This window comes from Canis lupus, chromosome 22 (assembly GCF_011100685.1).
Source record: "Canis lupus familiaris isolate Mischka breed German Shepherd chromosome 22, alternate assembly UU_Cfam_GSD_1.0, whole genome shotgun sequence".
Classification (NCBI taxonomy): domain Eukaryota; kingdom Metazoa; phylum Chordata; class Mammalia; order Carnivora; family Canidae; genus Canis; species Canis lupus.
Genome location: NC_049243.1, coordinates 6,583,503 through 6,600,736, shown reverse-complemented (window position 1 = coordinate 6,600,736; position 17,234 = coordinate 6,583,503). Strand labels below are relative to the sequence as shown.

Genomic DNA, 17,234 nt, shown 5'->3' with positions numbered 1-17,234 from the left:
CAGAATTAATGATAGTAAGATGTATAAGCCTTTCATTTTTAGGAAATACTACAGGCTCATGAGAAAAGGCAGGAAGATATGGGTGGATAACTATTGGCAGGAAAATGGGACAAGGTGGCGTAGCCATAGGTTTTATTTAGGTTTTTGTTATATTTAAGGAATTCCCAGAGTTTCATCCAGGCATCTCTGATCAAACACACAGAGAAGAGAAAGCCATGTGAAGATGGAGGCAGAGGTGGGGGTGATGTAGCTACCGAGGCAAGGAACGCCAAGAGCCACCAGAAGCTCAGAGAGAGAATAAAACAGATTCTCCCTCGGAGCCTTCAGGAAGAAGCCCCCTTGCCGACACCTTAATTTCAGCCTCGTAGCCTTGAGAACTGTGAAAGAATACATTTCTGTTGTTTTAAGCCACCCACACTGTGGTTATTTGTTATGGTAGCCCTAGCAAACTAATATAGACTCTTGCCCAGAGGGTGAGAAAGTGTCTGGTTTAATGAGTACCAAGGGATGTGGATTTATTAGGACTTCTAATGGATTTAATACAATTTCTTGAAAAAAAATATAATGAACACCAATTATGTGCCAGTCCCTGTTCTCTGCTTTTAGTCCAGTGGAAGCCATAAACCAATAATCATGCTGGCAAATGCCTAATTACAAAGGAGATGAGTGCTCTGGAGGGAAGGATCGGGTTTTATGAGTGAACACAATGAAGGAAACCAAGCCTGACTGAGGAGTCAGCAGGAGTTCTCTGAGGACAAGGCTGGGAATGCACAGGACTAGAGGAGAATAGGGTTGTGGCCCTCTTCTTCCCATTCACCACTGAGTGGACGATGGGTGCTTTTCTGGTCAAAGCGAATGTACCTTTCCATGCTTTAAATGGTGTTTTGTGAGCTTCCTGACACCTCAGTGGCTTCCTAAACAGAGTTTGGGATTACTGATCTGAATAAAAGATAGTAGAAAAAGGGTTCACACTTTTTTTTTTAGCCAGTAGATTCAATCCCCTCCTGCATCTTCATCATCATCTGCCCTCAATGCTCAATGGCTTCCTCGACTATTAAGAGATGTGATAGAGGTGGAGGGAAGATGAGTTTTACATTCAAGTAAACTTAGAAGTTTATTTAACAAAAAAAGATTTTTTTTTCTGTAAAACTTCTTACAGCCTCTCATATGCTGGTTTGCACTGTGCAGCTCCACACGAGTGATATGATATGCAACATCCCCTACATCTTTGAACCCAGAATCCTTTCATCACAGAGCAGCTTACGGGATTAGCATTCCGTGTAACACATTTTGAGAAACGCTGCCTCAGGGCAACTGTTGAGCTCCACAAATCGTTGATTTTCATTTTCCTTTCTCTTCCTTCCAAAGTGCCTTGGACAGAACTGAGCATCCTAGTCCCAGGAGATCTTGTCCAAGATAGCTAGACCTCCAGGTTGGTCCTCACTGGAACACGAGGAGATGTGGCCACATCCACAAATGAAAGACACCTTCTAGGTGGTAAATGTAAAAGGAACAAGCCCAGGCTGGACCCTTGTGCCTGCTGACTGCTTGTTCCTCCATACCCCCTTGACCATGTACTCTTGACTACTACTCTTGTAAACAGAGGGCCCACACAGGTGTTGGTAAAAATATGGATATTCAATAGGATCCAGTGACTGGACATTCCCTTAGCATAAGACAAACCAGTCTCCAGGCAGAGTGGCCTGCGATTGACACCTGTGTTCTGTGTGATCTAAAATCTCTTAGCTTCGTTCTGTTGCATTCTGGGATATACAATTACAAGCATTGAAGTCAAAGAAGCAAAAAGGATTAAACAATTCCATGACCATAGCAGTAGATACACACTATTAAATGTCCTGGATCCATTTCAGTTCCCCTAATAGTCTCTCAAATGTCCTCATTTCCAGACACACACTGTTAGTGACTCATCACTCTTTTGCACTTTCTAATAAGTCATAGAACTTCCTTGTGCTGTAAGGAGAACTTACGGGAGAAGCAGCTTTATTGCTGTTGTATATTCAAGGCATTTGACCATAAAGTGCTGCAGAATCCTTGTGTGTGTGTGTGTGTGTGTGTGTGTGTGTGTGTGTGTGTGTGTATTTAGAGTCCTATGCCGGAGCAGGCTAGTCTAACAACGAAGGTTGTTAGACTACAAGGAGCATTCGCCAAGTCAGGAGTCCACCCGAAGATTAGAGATTGTTGCAGCTTCTTACATTAAAACTTGAGCAGCCCAGGCTTCCTCAGAGAAAACATGCTGCTTATTTAAGGGTAGCTTGGTATAGCAGGAAAGATGGGGAGTGGAGGTTCAGATCTTGGAGGTGCAGCTGATGGTTGCATATAGCCAGGTGTCACTGGGCAACTCACTCTTCTTTTTTTTTTTTTTAAGATTTTATTTATGTATTCATAGAGACACAGAGAGAGAGAGAGAGGCAGAAGCAGGCTCCATGCAGGGAGCCCAACGTGGGACTCGATCCAGGGTCCCCAGGATCAAACCCCGGGCTGCAGGCGGCGCTAAACCGCTGTGCCACCGGGGCTGCCCCAGCAACTCACTCTTCTGTAAAATAGAGATGGAGACACCTTCCTGGCAGGATATTTGTCAGGCATGAAGATAAACATGCAAAATCCTTGGAACAAAATAGATACTCAGAACACAGAAGCTATTAAACCTCCCCTATATTTATTGCATCTTATTTGCAAGCTAAGCCCACATCCCCCCACCCCATATACTGCCTTTACCTCCACTAATTCAAGGCTTTCTACTGAGGGGAAGTCAGTAGAGTAGCCAGGGTCATCGGAAGTTGCCTTATTGGGCTTTACCCTCTGCATGGTTCATTCATTCATTCATTCATTCATTTAGAAAGTATTTCTTGAGCACCTAGCACATGCCATGCACTAGATCTGATTGCTTTCCAGCATCACCAATGCCCACTGATAACCAGACGCACCTGCCCCCTTACATTCTCTTTTCTTCCCTGTTCCCAGGTGCATGCTCAACCCTGAACTTCCCTTAGGTCTCCTGAGACAGTTGTACAGACTGCACTACACAACTTTCAGGGCAGCCTCCACAGCATACTTCTGCTTTCTTGCTTGTCCTCCCTGCCTACATACACCTAAAGAATCTTTCTGAGGTTATGCTAATAAGCATAATTAGCACAATAAAATTTAAGAAGCAGACAAGGAACTATAGGGAGGGGAACAAAAACTCCCATCTGAGTGTGAGACCTGGCTCCTCCCATCACATAGCTCAGCATTCTGGCTTGGAGGTCACAGGCCGTGTTAACAGTATTCATGGCTACAATCCCAAGTATTTGCATTTTCCTTTAATGCTCAAGGGAATCTTATGGAAAATGTTATTTCCATTTTACCAGTGAAGAAAAAAGATCCAAAGGAATTCAGTAATTTGCCCAAGGTTTCAGAGGCAATGAGTAGCTGAGCTAGGACCAAAACTCAGTTCTAACTCCCACGCCTGTTTCCTCATGAGGTTGGTGGTCCAGCAATGCTGTCCAATAGAAATTTGTGTGATAATAGAAATTTTCATATCTATATTGTTTAATATGGCAGCCACCAGCCCATTGTGGTTATTAAGCGCTTGCAGCTAGTGCAACCAAGGACCTAAACATTGTTCTTTTAGTTTATTTTAATTAATTTAAACGTAAATAAACCACAGGTGACTAGTGGCTACCATATTGGACAATGCAGGTAGGGCTGTAGTGCTAAGCCTGAGCTACGCTGAGAGGGTTTCTGGGTCAGTCACCATGTCTTTCCATAGGCTCCATTCCCCAGAGCCATCCCTTCCCCATTCCAAGTCCCAGGCCCAAATGAACTCATTTGGGAATGACTGTCAAGTGTCCCCAGAACCTTTGAAGAAGGAAATGACCCTAAAGATGGTCAGAACTCACAGGCTACCCAAATGGCTTGATAAGACCTGGGGTCAGGAGGGCCAGGCCACCTGATGATCACCCACAACCCCCTTGGGGCCTTACTTTTCCCCATGAGTCCCATACCTCTAGGCCACAGCTTTGAAGTCAAAGACAAATTCACCACTGGAAATTAAGTAACCAGCTACCTCCCTGGGTCCTAAAGGGAGAAGATCCCAAGAATGAGAGACAGACTCTGAGAGAGAAAGAAAAAGCAAAGTGGCATCGCCTAGGGAGAGAAGTACAGATGAGAAGTCCCCAGTGGAATCCAGTCCAGTCTTATTTTATTTGGCCAATAAAAACCATTAGAAAAAATAGTTAAATTAACCAGATTTCCAATATTCAAACATAGTGAGAATTCAAATAAAAACTAGTTTTCCCACTCCTCCCAGAACCTTGGGGCCCCTGTAATGCCCAGTTTCCTTAGTATCAGTCACCCAGGGCAGGAGCAGCTGCCCTGTTGAGATGGACCAGAAGTTGCTCAGTCCTCTGCGGCCCCCACCGCTGGTTCCCCACACATCCTTCTGTACTCACCTGGCTGACCTGGCTACTATCTGCACCATTTGTGGTTTGGATCCCAAAGCAGAGTGCAGTCCTGGGCAAGGCACCTCTGTGGGGGGCCTGGGAGAACATGATGGGGTATCTTGTATCTGGAGGCCCAGGGGGTGCCATGGGGTAGAAGATGAAGAAAGGGCACTCAGAGTCAGGGAAGGAGGCAAGGAGGGAGGGAGACAGCTAGAGCACACTAAAATGAAATGCCACCACCTCCACACCCTGCCTCCCCCCTCACCTGCACCGAAGTGTGCCAGACGTTTCTTGGTATCTTTGGTTTCTCGGAACGTCTCGATCTCCAGCCCCCAAAGCTTTTTCCCTCTACTTTTTTACAGCACCTGGATCAGTGCCAACCACACAGAAAGAACTCGAGAAACTTCAGTTGCTCCCAATAAAGTGCACTCAATTCAGAATGCCTCCATCAGACCCCCACCCCAGTTGTCGCTCCCAACTGTCATTATCCCTCCTGAGTGCTTCTGGGTGCTCTGCCCTGCGTAAGCTCACACTAGAGCTCTGTAGTCACCCCCCACTGAGAGGGGTCTCTTACCTCAGGCCTCTGCCCCCTGTGGCTGACCCACCCACGTAACAGCACAACAGAGGAAGCAGTTCCCTCAACGTGGTCCTGGAAGCTAGACCAGACAGTGGTATCAAAGCTGTGACCCACCCCATGATTCTAATGCTTTGCCTCTCCTTCTTTTAGTAGTATGGCCTGTTCACTTGAGATTTTTCTCCAGAAGGAGAGGAGGGAATCTGGGAAGGTCACCAGGCGATAAGCTCTTGGGAAAGGGGAACTATGCATCTTCATTTGTCTGTCCCTTGCTTTGGCAGAGTCTCTGGCACAGAGTAGCATTTCTCCAAGTAAAGCTCTGAGCAAGGAAAAGTGTGAATAGAAGGAGGAAGAAACCCTAGACTAAAGAGAGGCTCAAGGATGTAGGTTCAAGCACCGCTGTACCTTTCTCTACCCACGTTAGCTAATTCACAGAACCTGAGCTTCTCCTTCCTGACCTGGGAAAAATAAACAATAATATGTACCCTGTTGTTGGTTGGTGCAACCCTTAGGTAGTCAGAATGTCACCTGGCAGGAAAAAGCATAAAGATTTTTAAGAATAGGAGCTCAGTGATCCCAACCCTGGGATATTGTTTTAAGAAACTAATTCAGCAGCAACAGTGCTATTCCATGCATCAAGAAGATTATATGGAATTACAGTCAATAATGGGATATTTAATGTTCTCTAGCTATTCCCGACAGGGGAATAGTTACCTCTGTATGGCATTAAAGCATGATAAACGATTTTTCACTAATAAAAATTCACATATATGAAGATGATCTAAATACACAGACTCTATCATCCTTAATGCTACTATTCTTTTGAAAACAAAATCTGTTCATATTGCTGCTCTACTTAAAACTATTCAATGGCCAAAAATTCAGGAGGTGGCTTGCTGAGTTCATGTTTATGCAATGTGAGAGACTGCCAAGCCATTTCCCAGAGCAGATGTACCATTTTACTTTCCCACCAGCAGTGTCTGAGAGTTCCAGTTTCTCCAACATCCTCGCCAGTACTTATTATGGTCAGTCTCTTTAATTTTAGGGATGCCGATAGGTGTTTATTGGTATCTTACTGTGGTTTTAATTCACATCTCCTGATGACCAAGGATGTGAAACGTCTTTTCGTGTTTCGTGTCCTACTTTTTTACCCGAGAGAAATAAAAACCCATGTTTACAGAAAGACATAGGTACATGAATGGTCAAAATGACTTTACCATAGTCCCAAACTGGAAAACCAAATATCCACCAACAGATAAATGGAAAAAAAAAAAAAAAAAGTATGGTATCCTCATACCATGGAATATTACTCAGCAATGAAAAGGAATAACCTTCTGACACACCCAACAACGTGAATGAATCTCAATGACATTATACTGAGTGAAAGAAGCCAGATGTAAAAGGGAAACATACTACGAATATGAAATTCTTGCATAGGCAGAGCTAATGTATTATGATTGAAAACAGATCAAGTGGTTACCTGGAGCTGGGGTTAGAGGGGAGTGTTGACCACAAAGAGGCACAAGGAAATTTGGGGAGCAATGGGAATGTTCTACATCTGAATCGGGGCGGTGGTTACGCAGGTATGTCTGCCCAACCTCATCAAACTGCACACTTAAAATGAGCGCATTTTATTGTATTTAAGGTAAACCTCAATAAAGATGTATCAAGAAAAAAATACTCCATTGCTCCTCACTATGTCAGAGTAAAGTAAAAAATACTAGTCTTACACACAAGGTCCTTGATGATGACCCCTCTCTATCCCTCCCACTCCGTTTCCTGCTAAGATCCCACCTGTCTTGGTCCACCACTGAAATACCTACAGCTTCCTGGTCCCCATTTTTTTTCATGTCTCTGTCTCTTTCGAAGTGCTATTCCCACTAAGCATCCAGACCTCACCCCCTGTCACCTTGAAAGCTGACGCACTCCTACTCACCTTTCAAGGTCACCCCAAGTCTGCTTGAACTTCTCTCCGAGGCTGCAGCCAGTATTTCTCTGATACCTTCTCACAGCGTCCTATACAGAAGTCCAGTGTGATGTTCTCACTGTGGTATCAGAGCTGATCGCTTTCCAGTCTCCCTTTCTGAGCTCCAAGCATCTTAAAGCCAGGGTCTGTCTTATTATGTTTTGTAGCCCTAGCACAGAGCTTGGCCCATGTGGCTAGTGAATGGACAAATGGATGAATGGATAAAGCATTTTTTAAAATTTCATTTATTCATGAGAGACACACACACAGAGAGAGAGAGAGAGAGAGAGAGAGAGGCAGAGACACAGGCAGAGGGAGAAGCAGGCTCCATGCAGGGAGCCTGACGTGGGACTCGATCCCGGGTCTCCAGGACCACGACCGGGGCCAAAGGCGGCACTAAACCACTGAGCCACCCAGGGTGCCCTGAATGGATAAATAAATGCCCTGTCTATCATTAGAAGGACCCAGTAAGGAGCAAGTAAAATAAGAGGCGAATTCCTGCACACCATTATGTGAGCGTTTGAATTCACCCTATCACAGAGTTGTGTGGCTAAGACTACATCCTCTGAGAACCTCCGCCAGGGTAGAGCCGGTAAAAAGAACTTTGTCAGTTGCTATCTTGGGATCAGCAGGACAAACGTCCCAAGATGAGAGAAGCTCCCCAGCTCCTCGAGAGGTAATCAAGAGAAGCTGGACTCGAGGAACTTGGAGCTGACAGGTGGTGGCTGCATTCCCCCCATGCTATTCGTTTCTATAACATTTTCCACTATTTCATACAATATTTGTTCACTGATATATGTAACCTAATTATATTTGCACTTCTAAGAACATCTGTTTTAGATTAATATTCACTCTTTAATCCTGGGCAGTAAGTGTCACCCCGGCGGCCAAGCAGACACAAGGCAGAGAGACCCCCTTGGCCATTTTCTTGACGACGTGGTGTTGGAGCAGCTGCTTTATATGATTGGGATCCATTTTCTTCACCTTCACTGGGGCTCTAACAAGAAAGAGCTGGAACTCCGCCAAACCTTCCTCCCTCTCATCACCTTGCTGCTTCACCAACGTCCCCTCAGCACCCAGTTCCATTCTGTCAACACTGCCTCCAGCTTAATGAAGAGTGACAACCAACCTAGGCGTCATTTTCTTGAATGAAGGGAATGGTGGCATTTTATACCCTACCATCATTCCCTGACCTTCTACTTTTGTTTCACAGATACTTTTCCTTCGGTTTTGCCTGCATTCACTAGAGAGCCCTCCAGCCTCTCCTCCTGCACAACAGCCATTCATGGCCTTTTTTTTTACTGCCTGACATCGAAGGTTAATCCAGCAACATAAAGGTTAGTGAAATCTCTCTACCAAGTCGGTGCTCAAAGGCAAGTAGGTGAACCTCTGGAAGGGAGAGTCAGGGAAGGCGAGTGGGAGGGGTCAAGAGTGTCAAGTCCAGAGCTGACTCCCCTGATCCTTTTTTCAAGTCACGAGGGAGGATTCCTTTGCTCACTTATTTATTCATTCTTTGAACCTTGGCTAGATGTCCCAGAAGTGGCCTCATCTCTAACCCCGGGCCCAGAGCTCTGGCTCCGGCAGGGACTCCAAAGCTCCCCAACACCGCCCCAGGCTTGCCCTGAACAGTAATGTTTTGTGGACATTCGAATCCACCAAGAGCTTAAAGATGGTTCTTTTGGGAGAGAGCCAGGCGACGGAATGACCATTATCAGCAATCTCTTCTCTGAAGAATCCGAGCCATGGGAATAAACAATCTAAGCCTCTCATACCGCAAGAGAAGGAAAGGGGTGGCAGGTGGGGGCGGGGGGGGTGGGATTGGAATGTTTGCTCGTGTTTTCCTAAAACATCCAGTGAACCATGAACCTAAACTTTACACCTGAGGCAAACTGGGAATTGCTATTTTAACAAAGCGCAGCTTAGAAAACAACCTGCACACGTTTTGTGTCTCGGGCCAGCCCCCGAGAGATTTCTGGCAGCGTTTTATGGGTGACTAATACTCAAGTTAGTATCAACACGGGTTTCCCAAACACGGCCTCTTTGGGGGTGAAGGGTGGACTTTTCACCTGTCTGCCAAGGCGCTGCTTTGCCACGTGGGATGTGGGAAGGAGTCTTTCTCCTGGGCATATGATGGAGCTCTGAAGATGCTTACGAGTATTATGGCCTGACGTAGGCTCTCCCCACTTGGTCTGTTGGCCTATCTCTGGTAGAGAGGGACCAGAGAGAGCATGCGTGACATGAGACAGGACAGGCCCTCCTTTCTTCCACAAACATCTCTGGAACACCTCCCGCCCCATGGGGCCTTTGGGGAATACCAAGATGAGTAAGCCACACTTGAATGAGGGCAGATAGGAAAGCAAATAATTAAAATAATGCGGCCAAGTGCTGAATAAGGTTTGTACCAAAGGCCGTGGGAACACAAAGAAGGAATAATTCATTCTGCCAGAGGGAGTCAAGGAAGGTTGTGTAGAGGGTCACCTCTGAGTTGTCCCTTCCTAGAGGAGTAGGAATGTCCAGGTGGGAAAGGACAAGGCAAGCATTCCCGCAGGCAGAGGGGGCAGCAGACACGAAGGCCCAGAGGCCTGAAAGTCCCGTGAGAAGTGTGATGTGTCTGACGTACAGGGTCGGTTCGAACAAGCAGAACGGGAATGGAGCTGATACCCGGGTTGGGGTCAGAGGTGTGGGCATGGGAGCCACACTGAAAGATCCAGACTGAGTTCTTTGCATGGACCTGAAGATCTTAAGCATGAGTATGATGTCTCAGATTTTGCAAAGATGTGTCAGGCAGCCTGCAAGCAGGTAGGTCACAAGCTTGTACCATAGACCAGACCCACTAAGAGGAAATAAAAGCTAAAATAAGTTAATTGTGGTGGAACTGGAGAGGGGAGCCAGGCATGTGGCCTTGGAAATAATGGAGTCAACAGCACTGGGTGGCTAAGGAGCTTTGAAGGGTGAGGCAGGAAGGGAGTCAAGGAAGATTCTGAGGTCTCCAACCTGGCCACCCGAGTCCTCGGTGATGGTGGTAATGGAGCCGGGAAACTGAACACAAGAGGTGGAAACATTTGTCCCTGCTCATCCAAATGTCAGTGTCTAGCAAGAGGATAAGAAGCGGCCCAGGTAAATGTGGTTGCTTTCATAACAGTCATAATTTTAAATCGATTGCTATAAAATAACCCTTCCTTTTATTGTGGGTGATGTTAGACACACATTCTTCGGGGAGACAAGTGAATATCGTGTTGGTGTAAGGCCCTTCGCTGTCCTCAGCTCTGCTCCCTGTCCTTGGCACTGGCAGGGAAGAGCAAGAGCCAGGCATTCTCTCTGTCTTTCTCACCATTCCCATATTTGTTGAGTGCCTAGGGCATGGAGGGCACTGGGGAGAGTGCCTGGCTGAGAGGTCAAGCCCTGGGGTGGCTGCTTGGGACACCCAGAAGCAATTGGGGTGCAATTAGGTGCGGTATTTGCACGAGGGCAGATGGCAGGGCAGGGGTGGGGAAGAGGCCCCGCAGGAGTGGCCGTGGGACCTCAGAATCACTTCCTTCTCCCTCCAGTGCAAACAGCTCCAGGAAACAGCAGCTCAGAGCCCTCAGGCTGATTGTCACTCTGTGTAGTTAGCCCCCCTGGCTGACCAGGGGCGGCCTGGGCTGCGCAGAGAGCGGTGCCTGTCACGTAGGAGGCCTCAGGCTGCGGAAATGTGAACTTCGACGTCCAATGAGGGGCGCACAGGAGGTTGAAACCAGAGATTAGGAGAGGCTAAGGAGATGTCCAGCAGAATTCTCCGGAAAAGAGAGGCTTCCTGAAAGCTGTGAGCTGCTTCCTGCGTGAGGAGCAGGGAGGGTGTGCAAGGGGTCAAGCACTAGGGCTGGAACAGACCCGGGAGAGAGGTCCCACCTTCCTGGGGCCTTGAGGTCCTGGAGCAGGAGGCAGAGTCAATGGGGAGCCGGCCGCTCAAGGTCTTCAAACAGAGATTTGACTTGGAGGAATGGTCATTTCAGCAGTCGTGTCTGAGATAAACGGGCTGGGGAGAAGCGAGAGATGAGGGCAGTTAGCAGGCCACTGGGATACGTACGAAGCGGGAATCTGGCTTTTATGCTGCAAGCGCTGAGCTACATCTTCACATAACTGTATACGATCTGGATTATTGCTCCTGCTCCACGGTTTGGTAAAAGTGAAGCACCAGGACTTAAGAAACATGCCCTCGTAGGTGGCAAAGCTGCTTCACAGCCAAGTCCGTTGGACTTCCAAGCCCGTGCTGCCACCGTCCTGTTATTGGAGGCAGGTCCCAGCGAGGATGGAAAGGAAGGACAGTGATTTTCAACTCTGGCTGAACATTAGATTCACCTGGGAGCTTTTCAAAATCAGGATGTCCAGGCTGCACCCCAGACCAGTGACATCAGGCCCTCCGAGGCTGGCACCCCAGACATCATTATTTATTTGAAGGGGGATTCCGGTGCGCACCTGAGTTGGAGAACCACTGCTGAAGAGATGTTGCGGAGGGAAGAATTGATAACAGCTGCTAGAACGTGTAAAGCCTGAGAGAGGAGGAGGAAAGAAGGCCACTTTAAGACTTTTTTACTTGGATAAAGTCTGAAGGAGATGCTAGTGGGGAAACCAGGAGTTTATGTTTATAGTCCTACTCTACCCTTGTAGTGTGATGTCTGCGTGGAAATGCCCAACCGATGCTGGGCTTCAGAGGTGAGACCAGACCCAGCTCAGCATCTCTGCACGTCAGCACGGCGTTGTGCGGGGGCCAGCTCGCACCAGCTTGGGAGAGCCATCTGCACCATTTTCCGACATCTTGCAAGCCAGTTTTTAACGTGGCCATCCTTACAAATCAAAGCGTAAAAATTTACAGTTAAATAATCTTAAGAACAAATGTCATAGATTCACAAAATTCATCCCTTCCTAATGACTTTGCCACACTTTACCTTTTTTTTTTTTAATTTAAATCTGGGCTCCTGAGATGGTTTATATTTATTTTAGCTGTATGATGAGAAAAGTATATAATGGTGTCTTACATGCATCTCTCGCCAAGTCCACGTCAGCCGTGTTGATAGCTTATAATTGGCCATGATGAGGAATATTTGCACTGTGAAAATTGGCAAAAAACAAAAATTAGGACCAGCACACCACTACCTGAAACCTTATGGTGAATGGTCTATGGAGAAAAGCCTATGTGTGAGCAGGCTCCAGGAGCCCCACGAAGGTGAAACAAAGAGAATAAGGTAGAAACTTAAGACCCCACAGATGAGGGAGAGAAATCAGTGCCAGAAACACTTTTTAATGTTGATTGATATTTCCCCCCACACAGGCTCTCTGCACTACTCAGGTCCTTTGGGATCTCTGCTATTCCAAATAAACCTGTTTCATTTAGCTCCATGAATAAGAAACTTCTAGTCCGAGAAGATATATTTTATATGCACACATAAAAATACTCTGTTTATATAGCCTTTTCCTTTTAAGGAGCTCACAGCAATTACACATGTTCTCATTATTCCTATGAACGCCCTGGGGAAGTAGCTAGGTGGCGGAGGAAATAGGAAGGAATGAAAAAACTGTTAAACTAGAAATAAGGGCATTACCTAGCCTGAGTACTATAAACAGTCTGTCTTCTCTCGGTGCAGGAAACCCTGACTTCAGATCTTTAAAGCATCCTGCTTAAGAAGGTTCTAGAATTGGACTCGTATCACTGGCATTTCCCCAGGGACCTGGCTATGGAAACCTCCCTCTTCCTCGTTCTTCCGCTATTTTGGGCCTACCTCCTAACTGGGGCCAGACTGGGGTTTACTGTGCAAGCCTGCCGGCCCCAGAGGCCCGGGGAGTTCACCAAAGGGCCAGCCCCAGGAAAGGAGATGGACCCCGGGCAGGAGCAGCAGCCTCTGCATCGGGAGACTTTCCTGCGTGACTCACTGTCTCCGTGATGCCTGTTCCTGGGCTTGGTGCCAGGGACACCACTGTCCCCTGTGCACCAGCTGCTTTGTCCCAACGGGGATCTAAAGGGCTCCCCTGCCTTTCCTCCGCATTTCCCTGTGAGGCTCTGGATGATTCCAAATCAGTCCTTTGGCATCCAAATCAGTGTAACTCGAGGGCCACACCTTCTCCATCCACTGGGAGTTCATCTGCCACCGAGCAGCACATACAAGGTTGCTGCTGATGAAAACTGGAGGAAAGAATGGAGTGCATGCGTGTCCAACGCAGAGACAAGCTGAGAGAGGCAAACGGACAGAAACGGAAACAGAGACAGAGAACAGAGAGGGGCAAAGAGTTACAGAAGAATTCCTAAACAGAGATATTATTTTCTTTTGAGTAGTTCTATTTTGACTAAGAGTTTCACTATTTGTAACCGGTAAATCTTCCTGCTGTGTAACCCTGGTCAAGTGTCCCCTTAACAACTCCTCTGGAGGCGACCTGGGGGAGGAGCTATGACCCGAGAGCACTGCCTTTGGGAGCATTTGTCTTTGGCCAGATATCCCTGGACATTCAGAATGTGGGGACCCAGTCAGGTGCAAAGGAGACACCCCAGATTCCCAACAAGGACCTCCTAGAGGCCACAGATGGCAGCGAGTCCCCCCTTGGAGCACTCCTGGGCTCTCCTTCTTACCAAGCTGTGAGAGGAGCTTCTGGGGAGCTCCCCGAGATCCGAGGACCCTCACACCCAGCCAGAGTGGCCTCCGAGGCAGCCGGTGGTCCGCACCAGCCCCACAAAGCAAACAAGTCGAGGGAGTGGAAGCAGCACTAGCTTGGGAGCAGCTTTTGTCCACCCAACTCCTCAAGGCCTCTGGGCTCAGGTTGCTCACGTGTGAGATGCCAGGGGGAAAGGAGTCATACAGTCCACATTCATGCTCCGAGCGCTCACGGAGGGTCAAGGATGTGTGGGGTTGCAGAAACAAAAAGCCAGACGGCCCACGTGGACTCAGGAGACATCACCGAGCCTATAGGCCCGGGTCTCTGAGGGCCCTTCCGCCACACGTTCTCTCAATAGTTTCACAGTGGCAAGAGGGCATCCCTAATCTCCTGACCTAATGAATTCAGCCCCTCCTAAGCAAGAGGAATCACGTTTTGTTTGTTTGCCTACAAAAGTTTGGGTTCCCAAACTTAACTACTTGCCACTTGCAGTGTGGGTGTCTGAAATGTTAATTGGGCCTCACCACAGTCCCTAGGGAGGTAGGTGCTGTGCCATCTGCCGCAGTCAGACACACGCTTCAGGCTCCTGTCTGCTCGGGGCACCATATGCACTACGTCAAAGAGGCACAGCCCAGCTGTCCAGAAGCTTCTAGAAACCCTGGAGCTCACCCACAGAAAGGACAAAGAAACAACTGAGCAAACTGGGATAAAATGGTGTTGTCAGACCAACAAAGGGAATGCAAACGAAGAGCTGGTGAAGAACCAGAGATGGTGGGGAGGGGGGTGGTGAGAGAAGGAGAGAGATGAGTCTGCCCAGGCTGGACAATGGGGTTGGGGTGTGGGGTCACTCCCTCTGTCTCCTTGGTCCGGGCTTGCCAGGATCTTTTGAATGGTGGACAAAAGAGGATAGAGAGCAATGGGGTGGGGACCCAGGATGAGGCCCCACGGGGACTGCCCATCCCAAAGGGGTGGGGACATGGGTGCAAAGTCACGAAGGCGGGTAAAACCCCTCCAGCACTCCACTGGGCTCCTTCCACAATCCCCCCCCCCCCCCCCCCCCGCCTCCCCAACATCTTACACAAGAGCCTCCTGTTGCGTTGATATGGGGGGAAAGTGACTAAGGCAGGGGTATGACTAAGGAAAAAAAACTAGGGAGTCTCCAAGGCTTGCCCCCGCCCCCAGGTTCCCTGGCTCCCTCCCCATTCCGTCAGTTCACAGGCTCTGACATAAAAGGCAGGAAGCTACACACGCTAAACAAAGCTCCTTAGATGTCAGGAAATTAACCTGGGAAATCGGAGCCAAGAGCGATTAGAGGCGCTGCTCAGAGTTCAAACACCACCACGGGCCTCAGATCAAAAGCTGTTTGCTGGGCACCCCAGGCCGGGCTCTGCCCAACTGCACAGCCCCGAAACCCTGGCCCCGGGCCGCCCGCCTGCGTGCTGTGCATTTTCTCTGCCCCGTGACTTCAGCCTCACTCAGATCTCTGCCTTTGACTGCTCTTGCCAGCGGAGTTTGGATGCCTGCCCCGGGGAGTCAGCCCCAGGGGGGAGCTGCGCCCCTCACCCCCACTGCAGGGCTCCCGCCCCACCAGGAGGGAAGATCACACACCTAACCTCAGATGGGGTCCAACAAGTGGGGCCCCTGGTGCCCCCCCAGGAAACAAAGAACGTCCTTAAAAGGAAGGGGGGTAAACTGGGGAACCGGACCCTCCCAGCTAAGAAAACAGATGCCTCGTGGAGGGTGGAAAGGTCAGACCAGAACAAACCATAGAATCGTGAGAATCATTGTTTGTGTCCGCAGCAATAATAATAATATCCCTTTGAGTCTCGACATCACAATCTTTACAATTAAGGGCTTGGACTGGGGGTTATGATACGTACCAGTTATGAGGGCCTGAAACTCGTGAAGAGCTTTAGCATTTTGTGTCACAATGAAGTCCTCAAGGATTTGCACACCATTTCATTCCTATCTCCAGTCCCATGTACAGAGCAGGAAACTGAGGCCCCTTAAGGCCCAGTGGCTTGCCTAATACCACAAGCTGGCAGGTCGCAGAGCCTGTAATGAGTCCTCATACTAGTGACTCGTGGTCACTTTCAAGAACTGACCCACTCTGAATGGGGTAAGCCTTTGGGCCACACACCCCTGGTCCGGAGCTGACAGGCCAGGGAGAGAGCAAGTCAGAGTTGCTCTCCCACAGGACTGGCGTGAGGACCTAGCAAGGGTTGTTAGAGTGTCTGTGAACCTGAAGCGATTCAATCAGGCTTAATCAGGGTTCTACAGAGACGCAGAAACAATCGGATGCATGTAGAGATAGAAAAAGATTTATTGTTAGGAGTTGACTTGTGCAATTGTGGAGGCCAGCGAGTCCCAAGATCTGCAGGGTGAGTCCGCAAGCTGGAGACCCAGGAGCACTGATGGTCCAGTCCCAGGCCAAGGGCTGACAGGCTCGAGACCCAGGAAGAGACAAGGTTGCAGTTCAAAGGCTGTTAGGAAGGAGGAATTCTGTTACTTAGAGGAAGGTCAGGGTTTTGGGGATTTTTTTTTTTTTTTTTTTTTTTTTTTTGGTTTTTTGTCCTATGGAGACTTCAACTGATGGGATGAGGCCCACTCACATCGGGGAATACCATTTGCTTTACTGAGTCTACCAACTGAAATCCGAATCTCGTCCAGAAACACCTTCACAGAACCACTCAGAATAATGTCTGACCAAGGATCATGGTACCTCCATGGCCCAGTCGAGTAGAAACATAAAACTAACCAACACACAGAGAAGGGCCAGGGCAGCAGTGGGAGGCCAGAACCCAGGCAAGACCAAGCGAGGAGGCCTAGGGTTGCAGGGAAAGCCGGCTTAGAGAGAGGAAAGTGATCATCCTCAGGGAGGAATTAAGGGATGGAGAGGGTCACAGGCCTTCCAGGTCCCATGAGGGTCCCCTGCGTCCTTCCAGTCCCCTGCCCCCTGCCTTTCCTGAGTTCGTCTAAATGGGTTTCTCTTTCTGACAACAAAACCACTTGTGATTAGAATGAGCACGCTGTGGACACCTTTGAATTTTACTAGGCCCTCCCATGCTCCCTGGCTTTAGACCAGCCATTAATCAAGTAATAAGCCATCCTGAGTGTCACGTACTGCCAGGGTACATGCCCTGTACTCTCGGTTCCTGGATAATTTACATTTGCACCTTTGATCGCACACAAGCAACCACATGCTGTTGAAATAAAATGTTTTCATGTGATTCGGGTTTGCGTGAGGTTCTTTGACCTGTGAGTCTCAGGGACAGAGTTACTCAGCAGGTGACGGATCTCATGCAGTTGCTCAGCATCCAGTTCACCATGCAGCGTTACCATTCTCGACTCACTTCTCTTTGAGAATTTTCTATGGAAAGTCACATATTAGAGGGTTTTCCTGAATTTAGGACCATGTGGTGGCCCAGGCTGCATCCCCTCCAAATGCCATAGGTCTACTATACATTGTCATGAAAAAAATTTTTTTTTTTTAGAAGTCTCTGTCAATTCTACTCTTAGCTCTTCGGAAGATGGGCTCCATGCCTTATGCAACGCTGGCTTTTGTAGGTAGAAGGCAGTACTTTGAAGCTCATAGTGCACAATCCATGTTGAAGTTAACTCTCATTTAATC

General features: G+C 48.2%; 1 long non-coding RNA gene across 1 annotated transcript in view; it reads left to right on the top strand.

Annotated features, from left to right (window-relative positions):
* The window catches only part of LOC106557580, a 52,700-nt gene extending 38,093 nt beyond the window's left edge, over positions 1–14,607 (top strand). Inside the window, exons 5-6 of the long non-coding RNA XR_005376262.1 lie at positions 8,196–8,319; positions 12,604–14,607. This is a non-coding gene — a long non-coding RNA (uncharacterized LOC106557580). The remainder of the gene's footprint in view (positions 1–8,195; positions 8,320–12,603) is intronic.
* The last annotated feature ends 2,627 nt before the right edge of the window (positions 14,608–17,234 follow it).